General features: G+C 40.6%; 1 protein-coding gene across 3 annotated transcripts in view; it reads left to right on the top strand.

Moving 5' to 3' along the window:
* Positions 1-8,252: 8,252 nt before the first annotated feature.
* The window catches only part of MKX (mohawk homeobox), a 99,796-nt gene continuing 98,829 nt past the window's right edge, over positions 8,253-9,219 (top strand). For 2 of the 3 annotated variants that reach the window (XM_074266998.1, XM_074267004.1), the window contains exon 1: positions 8,253-8,379. The gene's annotated coding sequence lies outside the window, so the exon portion shown is untranslated. Of the gene's footprint in view, positions 8,380-8,472; positions 8,759-9,219 lie in introns of those variants that run through there. The other variant, XM_074267001.1, reaches the window with a different exon arrangement.

Genomic DNA, 9,219 nt, shown 5'->3' with positions numbered 1-9,219 from the left:
TGGGCCTGGCATTCCTATTTAGTCCAGTCTTCCTGGACTCAGATCCTAGTTGATCTGGTAGATGAAAATTCCTATGGTTCAAGCTCCCTCAAATCCACTAGCCCCAGAGCTCCCCAGTGTTGTTTCTGTGGAGCTAGCCTGGATATATTTACACCACCCTAATTCCTGGAGTTTTTCTTCAGGTTGTTCCAAGAGAACACCTTTTTTGCCCCAAATCTTGTGTGTTTTTTACCCTGTGTGTATGTTCACTTTGGGGAGCAGTTTTGCAGTTTTATTTTGTTTGTAGAGGAAATCTAGAGAGCTTGGGGTTTTCTAACCTACTCTACCATCTTCCTAAAATTCTTCCCTAACAGAAATATATATATATAGATATGTATATATGTACACACACATATATATATACATATATGTATACACACACACACACACACACACACATATATATATATACATACACTCAGTTATGAAAAAGAAACTAGGGAGTTGGATTGGGTTCCAGGACTTTTGGATACTCACAGATTCAGAGTCTAGTCTTTTTATTTTTTAACTTATTTTTATTATTATTTAATTTTATTATTTTATATTTAATATATATTTTTATTATTTGACTTTAATCATTGGGACTTGAAAACATTCTTTCCAATTTGACATCTCACCTCACCTCACTCACATCTGGAGTAAGATATTGATGCATTGCTGGTGGAGTTGTGAAGGGATCCAACCATTCTGGAGAGCAATTTGGAACTATGCTCAAAAAGTTATCAAACTGTGCATACCTTTGATCCAGCAGTGTTATTACTGGGCTTATATCCCAGAGATCTTAAGGGAGAAAAAGGAACTCACATACGAGTGTTTGTTTGAGGATCAGGGGAACTGAACGTGGACCACGACATAGCATTTTTACTCTTTCTGTTAATGTTTGTTTGCATTTTGTTTTCTTTATCAGTTTTTTTCTTCTGGATCTGATTTTTCTTGTGCAACAAGATAACTGTATAAATATGTATACATATATTGGATTTAACATATATTTTAACATATTTAACACATGTATTGGACTACCTGCCAGCTAGGGGAGGGGATGGGGGAAGGAGGGGAAATTTGGAACAAAAGGTTTTGCAAAGGTCCATGTTGAAAAATTACCCATGCCTATGTTTTGTAAATAAAAAACTTTAATTAAAAAAAATTGTCATCTTAGGACCTTAGATATTTATATGTTCTTTACCCATGTGCCTATATAGGTGATCATTATGCATGTCCACTCTTCCTATTGATGGTGTGGGTATTTGTATAAGGGTATACAGTAAATTTATGGGAGGAATATTTCAATGTTATTTTTCTGGGTGATTTCATTAAATGCATACCTTAATTTAAATTAGGTTTACTGGCTGATTAGTAAAAGTAAGTGTATCTGTACATAGACACACACACACACACACATACACACAGACTTTCCAAGGTCAGATAGAGTGGGATTTAGTATAAGTAGCTAGTGAGTGAATGCTATGGAAAAATATATTGCTGGCATGAATGACCATTTCTCTTCTGATCCTCCCCATTTACCTCCCAATCATAGGTTATACCCCCTGAGTCACTGTAGTCACACATGGGTGGGGGGAGGAATTCTCATCACACAAACCTCACATAAATATTTCACTTAATGTCCAACATAAATTTATATATAGTCCAATTCCTCTCATCCCCTCCTCCCCCTTCTCAGGAATATATATATAGTAGAAGAGGAATAAGGTATGCAAATTAATCTTGATCAGTGTTACCAACTTTGAACTTGAATAATAGCACCTAATTAATTTAATGTTAACTCTACCACAGAACTTAGAAAGTCCTTCTTCCCCACCCTGATCTCAGTTTCCTTATTAAAAAAAAAAAAAAAAAAAAAAGAGGATGTATTTGATAACCACTAAGTTCCATTCCATTTCTAAAAGGACATTTCTCTGATCTATAAACTCCTTAATTATCTCTTTTGAAACCCAGAAGTTCCTTGAGATGTAGTTTGAAAAATATTGATTTAAGAAGCAAAAATGCTGTTTTTAAATCAAGCTCAAGTTTCTGGAGTCATGTTTCCTTGTCACATGCTTTCAGAAAGGAAACTGGTAATAATTTTATAAAACTTTGATCAGGCACATAAAATGGTCATCCTATCTGTGTTCTTCAGTTTTTCCTCCTATAGTCCCACAGATGAGTTATAGATTTGTTATATTAGATCTAATCATTAAACCAGATACAGTATAATTTTTTGGATGAAAATTTCATTTGTATTTTGAATCTTCTCCATAGAGTGATATGCAGAGGTAGTGATGCTTAATGTATATAGAGATGACCTTAGAGCCTTGAGCATCCAGATTGTGCTCTTTTCCTTAATACTTACTGAGTTATCCATAGAGAGAAATTTAGATAACTTAGGCATTTCTCTGTCCTTATTTCCTAAGTCACAGATAGGTTTGTGCATGGTGTTATTCTCTCTGTGATGAAATCCCAGGTCATTCTCTATAATACTCTTATGTATCTGGTTTATAAATTTCTAGTAGACAAGGACTGAGTCATTTAAATCAAATATTGTATATTTCCTGGCTGACCATTTCACATGAAATTACTCCCAAAATATTTATTTATGATACTGTATAAAAAGAATACAAATTATGGGATAAAGAAGAAACATATGAAGGGAATTTGTATTTGCTGAATTTTTATGTCAAGAAGAACTATCATTGAGAGTAAAACACCACAACTGATAATAATCATAGTTCAACCCAAGAAATATAAGTATCAATATCTGAAAATCAATACTATGTATAAAAATTCTATCAATACCAAAAATGCCCTTGAAAGCACAAACACAGACAAAATATAAGGGAAAATAGTTTGTTTTTTTTTTTCCAGAAACCAGATAGATATTTGTGTGTATACATTACACACACACATACACACACACACACACACACACACACACACACACACACACACACACACAGACCCATATATCCTATATAACATGGAAAAGAGAAAATTTCCCTTTTCTTTTTTTCCCCTCACCTCTTGAATTCTGCCTATAAATGAATACCTCTGCATCCGTTAACCAAGTGTTTTCCTAGAGCTCAGGAATCAAGAAACTATCTTAATTATTTGGAGAACAATACATCATAATTATTAATTTTTAAATCTATTATTAAGTGCTTTGAGTCAGATTCCAAAAAAAAAAAAAAAATTTAATTACTATCTGTCTCAAAGGACTTCCCTCTACTTTTAAAATTAAAATGCTTGACTTCATAAGAACTAATTTTTTTTTAGCACCTTACAATACACTGCTCAAAATGATTTGGGGGCTCTGCCATACAATTTAACTCAAACTTTCTTTTACTTTCCATTCTTTACTTCAACATAAGGTAAACCCAATAACAGAGGTAGTGAGATACAATGAAAAAGAAACCCAGATCCTCTCTCTGGTTTTTCTATTAAATGACTTTTAGGGAATGGTTTCACTTTCCTAGGCCTTAGTTCCCTTATTGGTAAAACACAGGTACTAAGCCAATATATAAGGTTTCTTCTAATGCTAATCATGTACTATTTGAGTTTTAATTGTTTCTCATATTATTTTGGAAAGTGCCAACATGCTAGTAGATAGAATGGGTAAGGAGGGATAATGAGCTGGTCTAAGAGATGATAGTCTATCTGGCATCTGACATATACCGGCTGTGTGACCTTGAGCAAGTCATTTAAGTTAAAGATGAACAAGGCAGCTCACAGAGGAGTTGCTGGTCTGGATCTGCAGTGATAGAAGGAATTTGCTCATTAGAACTCTCCCAGATAAGGAAAATCACATGTCTGATCCAAAAAACTCCAAATATGTTCTCAGTGTTTCTCCTATAATTTGGTCAGAAGATTCCAGTGGCTTGTTCAGTGCTACCACGCGGTGTTATAAGAAAGAGACCTAGGCAACGAGGGCAAATGGGACCTTTCACTTGTTCCCAAACTGATATGTGCTAGAAGAGAGCTGGTTCAATAGTTTTAATTAAAGCCATAAGCAAGCAATGTGCATTTCTAATTAGATATTTAATGTGCTCTGAAAATAGTAAGAGAATAGCTTTCATTTTTATTGGAAGTTTTTGGAATGGGAGTTGAAAAAGAAAAGTAAGGGTGAGGATAATTTATAAGAGACTGGTGGGCAGTTCACACACGGCTCAGCTCTTGAAGGCTTGTTAGATGTTTCCCTGCCAGTGACTCCTAAAACTCAACTCATGCTGTTTGGCTGGTCTTTTCACTTCTCAGCCTTCTGTGTTTTCCCAGCTTTTCTTTCAAAATGCAGATTTCTAATGGTCTGATTAGCCAGCTGGAATGGGAACCTGCTGTCTATCCATCTGTCCATCCATCTCTTCACTCTTTTACCCCACGTGGGGAGGAAAGTAGAGGGTAGGGATAGGGGAGAGAAGAGCAGTCACATTAGTCTTTCTAATGTGTCATCCTTGTTTTTGGATTACTTACTGACGCCTGGGATGGGGCCTAAAAGATAAAAATTGCTTTCTGAAAGCACGAGTGGAAACAGTGACCGCATATAGCAAGATTCCCAAGTTAAATGTCAAATTTCTCAAACAAAACCTCTCTTAACCTTCTCCAACAGAAGGTAAAAAGTGTTTGGGTTTTACAGCTCTGTCTTGAGTCTCATGAAGCAGAGCATGAGACACATAGTTATCTTAACTTGATATCTCTGCCTCTTAAAATAAATCCCAATGCCATAATAATAATAATCCTACTACCTTATGTTTTCAGGAGCCAGGAACCTGTTTTCATCTGATCTTCACAGTAGTCCTATGAGGTTAGCATGCAAGTATTATTCTCTCCTCATTTTACAGATGAGAAAGATAAAACTTGGAGCAATTAAATTATTTGTCCAGTATCACATACCCAGGCAACAGTAAGTCAGGGATCAGAATTATATTACTCCTGATACTCCCCCCACCAAACACTTAATATTTTCTAAATCTGTTAATGTTTCCCCTTTATAATTAAAATTCCCAGTTTCAGAAGATAATTCAGATACTACATATTTGGAACACCAAGGCTGATATACTGTAGGAAACTTCATGAGTAGAATTTATTTTCATATGAACTACAGTATGATACAGGAATTAATACAAAAAATTAAGCTATAGGATAAAAAGTAGAAATATCAAACTTATCTGAAGACTGAAAAAGAAAAATATTTTAGTCTAGAAAAAAAAGAAATATATGCTGATTTTTATTATGGACACTGATTTTCCAAGAAAATTTTCATTTTGAAATATACTATTGAAAAAATAAGCTCATATTTATATGATATGTCACATATATCTGAACACTGAAACAACCCTGTGAGGTGATATTATTTCCTCCACTTTACAGATGGAGAAACTAAGGCTCTGAGAAATTAAATGGCAAGCCCAAAGTCATGCAGCTACTGAGTGGTTAAATTAGAATTCAAACCCATGTCTTCAAAACTTGGAAGCCAGCATTTTATCCCTTGAGTCAAGCTGTCTCTTATACTAAGCCATCCTTCAGGTGAATAATCATAAATCAATATTTCACTGTGTTAACTTGAGAATTGCTAAGGTATGAGCTATTCCTATACTAAAAACAGATGGAGATTTTAAAGAAAGAGTAAACCCTAGAGCTTACATAAAGACTTGAAAAAACAAATCTTACATGAAAAGATCACCTAATGTGTAAATTCTGTAAATGCATCGACAATGCTATAACCATTTTAGCTCTAGTTCTTATTTTTAGCAAAAAGGCAAAATGTTTCCCTCAATTTAACAGTACAATGAATGTGTCAATAAGATGAGAATAATTGTACACCAAACATCTGTCTACAATATTACTGATGTTTTTACCAACTAAAAATATGCCATCAGCATGCTAGTCTATTTTCATCACATACAGCAGTGAACATTTTCAATCATCTTTTAAAACAAGGACTGAAATTATTAAGAGACTATGAAATTTAAGGTTTCTCTAACAACCACATGTATAGTCTGTTTTTGTTGAAACATCTGGCAAACCTGCCCTGTGAAAGTTAGTAGCTCAGACAGCAAGGTGTACGTAACAGCACAATTTAGGGTGTGTGAGACCATGTTGGTCTTGTAATCAGACGTCTTCCTCCAGATCTTAGTAAACCATCTTTTTTAGCGAGTTATACACGGAGGCAACATAGCTTCACCAAGGACCTGTTTGGGCTCGTGTGTAAATGATTCCACATGGGACTTCTCTAACTGGGTTATGAATACAACTGGGGAAAGGGGGAAATTGGGAATATGATCAGGATGATGGTTAACATTTGGCTGGCGTGACATATTTTCTAATTTGGGGAGCAAGTCTTAAATTTTTGCCTTTCTGCTTAGATTACATTTGAGGCCCCTTGATTATGTCCGTCCAAGATCGTGTGGAAAGAAAATAGTTTAAATTCCAGGGGTCTTTTGAGACTAATAGTCTCAGAAATAACATTTTTAAAGATGAGCTTGTCTTGAGATCTTTGGGGGAGCCTTGTCTTGGACTTGCCTGAGTTTGGAGAAGGACTAAAAATCTTCCAGGTTTCTGGTAATTCGGGTTTTTTATTCACGAAGAAATAAAAAAGGTGTCTGCCGTGGAGTTGGCGGCCCAGACATAGAAAACCAAGAAAGTAAACACAAGCGACTGGATGAACCCGGATGGAGGCTGATAAGGCGCTTTTGAGCCCCCTTGGATACCCAGCTAGGGTGTTTAAATCTCAGGAGTAGGGGTTTGGGGTGAGTTCTAAATATTTAATTGGTTTATTAGGTGAATTGACCACAATTTTTTCGAGATCATTTTGCCCAAACAGTCACTTGTCTATTTCTCCATTTTTTATCTGTACTGCTTGCAAGTTTTGGAAACGCCAGAGTTTCCCCTACTTTGCGGCACTTGCCCCCCCCTTTCCAACCCCGATTCAACTCGCCCAACCCTGCCCCCATCCATAATCCTGGTTTCCTAAACTAATTTCGTCCTCAGAACGTGTTCGCAGAGAGAAGCATACGTAGCGTGACTTGGTGCGGAATTTGCTGGGAGCAAGATCTAGGTTGAGGTCCTTCTGATGCTTCCTAGCTCTCCGAACCTCAATGGCCCCTTCATCTATAAAACAAGTATCATTACTCTTTTAGCGTCAGCCTCGCCGGGTCATTATGAGGGTCAAAAGCGGTTTTCTACGTGAATGCTTTATGCGCTCTGAAATCCTATGTAAATGCCGTTAGAATTTTAAGGAACTGAACCTCGATCTTGCCCAGTGTCTCCTGCCTGCCTGAGCTTGGATGACACCACGGTCTTTCCCTTCTTCCCTCTTCCTGATACCTTTCCCGACAGTCTCTTATTCACTCAGACATAAGTGCTCGCACAGCACACTTTTCTTAGCTCATTTAGCGCAGGCAGCCTGGGAATGACATTGCCCGTCTGGTGCCGAAGGGAAGAGCATCTCTGCGGGATGGCCTAAGCGGAGCGGCGGAATCACTGGTGCTAGAGTCCCAGGGTCCCCGGGGAAACACAAGGCCCGATTCTCTGCAGGTTCTAGGGGACCAAAAGCACACAGAAAAGCTGATTGTGCCTTTAGGCACTAATTCTCTGGTAACGGGGTTCTTCTCCATCATTCCATCTCACCCTTGTCCTTTTCCCTTTCTGTTCATTATTTTCTTGCACATTGGACACTTAAATAAAATCCACCTCTCAACGCAGAGAAATCACTGAAAAGCACCGTCACTAGGAGTCCTTGGCTAAAATTTGTCTCGGAGGAGGGGGCCGGGCGGAGCTGGGTCTTCGGGGACAGCTCCGCAAGGTAGAGAGCTCCCCATCTCTTTAGAAGGCCTGTACCCAGGGCCCACGAGTGATTTGAATTCTTCAAGAGAGGATGAGCTTTAAGTTTGCTTGATTTGGAGTTAGGGACAGGGCTGGGGAGTCTCATTCTGGGTTAAGGAGCCTGTTCTCGGGTCCTCTGGGGGGCTGCAGGACGCTCATCCGGGATCCCCTTTCTCAACCAGAGAGAGCGCCGGCCCCGGAGGCGGCAGACAATATCCGAGGGAGTTAACAATCGCCTCCACTGTGTGGCCGAGCGTCCTCCCCTCGGCGCCGCCCGGGAAGGTGGATTCCGCAATGGCAGGATGTTCATGAGCTGAGCTCCGCAGCTGAGAAACATGAGAAGGTCTTTCTATCCATGTTCCGGGGCCGCGCACAGCCCGCTTGGTAAATAAAGCGCGGAGGCGGACGCGGTTCGTGTGGTTAGCGCCCGGGATCTATGCATAGAAAACATGTGGTGGGGATGGGAACGGGCATAGCAACCAAACTGGATTATTACCCGCGGAAGAGAGCCACTGGATCCCGCGGCAACAGGTACTTTGCTGAGATTGGGGGGAAGGCGGGAGAGAAGAGGCTCTCCCCTAAATCGGGTTGGGCTGCTGTGACCGCTTTGGCTAGAGAGCGGACTGGGGAGCAGCCCGTGCGTGACGCTGGGCTGAGGAGGTGAGAAGAGGGCACCCGCGCCCCAGCCCGGCCTTCGTCCCTCCCTCGCGCCTCGCGGAGGACCCGGCTGCGTGGGCTAGGTTGCAGGGCCGGCCGGCGCTGGGGCAGCCACGGGCCGACGCCGCTGTCCGCTCGCGGCCCCTCGTGCGGCTAAAGTAGCCCAGCCTGCCAAGATCTGTCCGCGCGCCCCTTCGAGCTCTGGGCCGTCTGTAACTCGAAAGCGGAGAAGGCGTCGGGGAGAGGTAGAGAGGTAGGTGGGTCGGGGAGGTCGAGACTACCGTCTGACAACAGCATCTTCTATGTGTGACCCTTACTGGGGACCCAAATCCAGGGTTCGGGTGAACGAGCAAAAGTGCCAACCAAGAGAGATGGGAAATAGAATAGCTGGAAATCCGATAGAGAGCATGGTGTGGAGCCCAGCCATTCACTCCCGGGAGACCCCGACTAGGCATTTAAACTGGAAGCTGGCGGTCTCGTTTGGTTAGCTCCAGGTCCCGGAGGCAGTTAGTTTACGCATCTCTTTGCTTCGGAACCGCAAGAGTTTCCCTTCCTCCAGCCTTTCACTTTTTTCTCAATCACTCCCCCCACCCCCAACTCTGCAGCCGCCACCTCCATCCTCACCTGCACCTCCCAGCCCGCTTCCTTGCTCAATGGGAATTAACAAACCCACCATCCAAAGCCAACCAGCCTACCTACCCACCTCCCACCAGG

Source organism: Sminthopsis crassicaudata, chromosome 5, assembly GCF_048593235.1.
Source record: "Sminthopsis crassicaudata isolate SCR6 chromosome 5, ASM4859323v1, whole genome shotgun sequence".
Taxonomy (NCBI): Eukaryota; Metazoa; Chordata; class Mammalia; order Dasyuromorphia; family Dasyuridae; genus Sminthopsis; species Sminthopsis crassicaudata.
The sequence above is the reverse complement of the archived record's forward strand: the minus strand, read 5'-3'. Positions and strand labels throughout refer to the sequence as shown.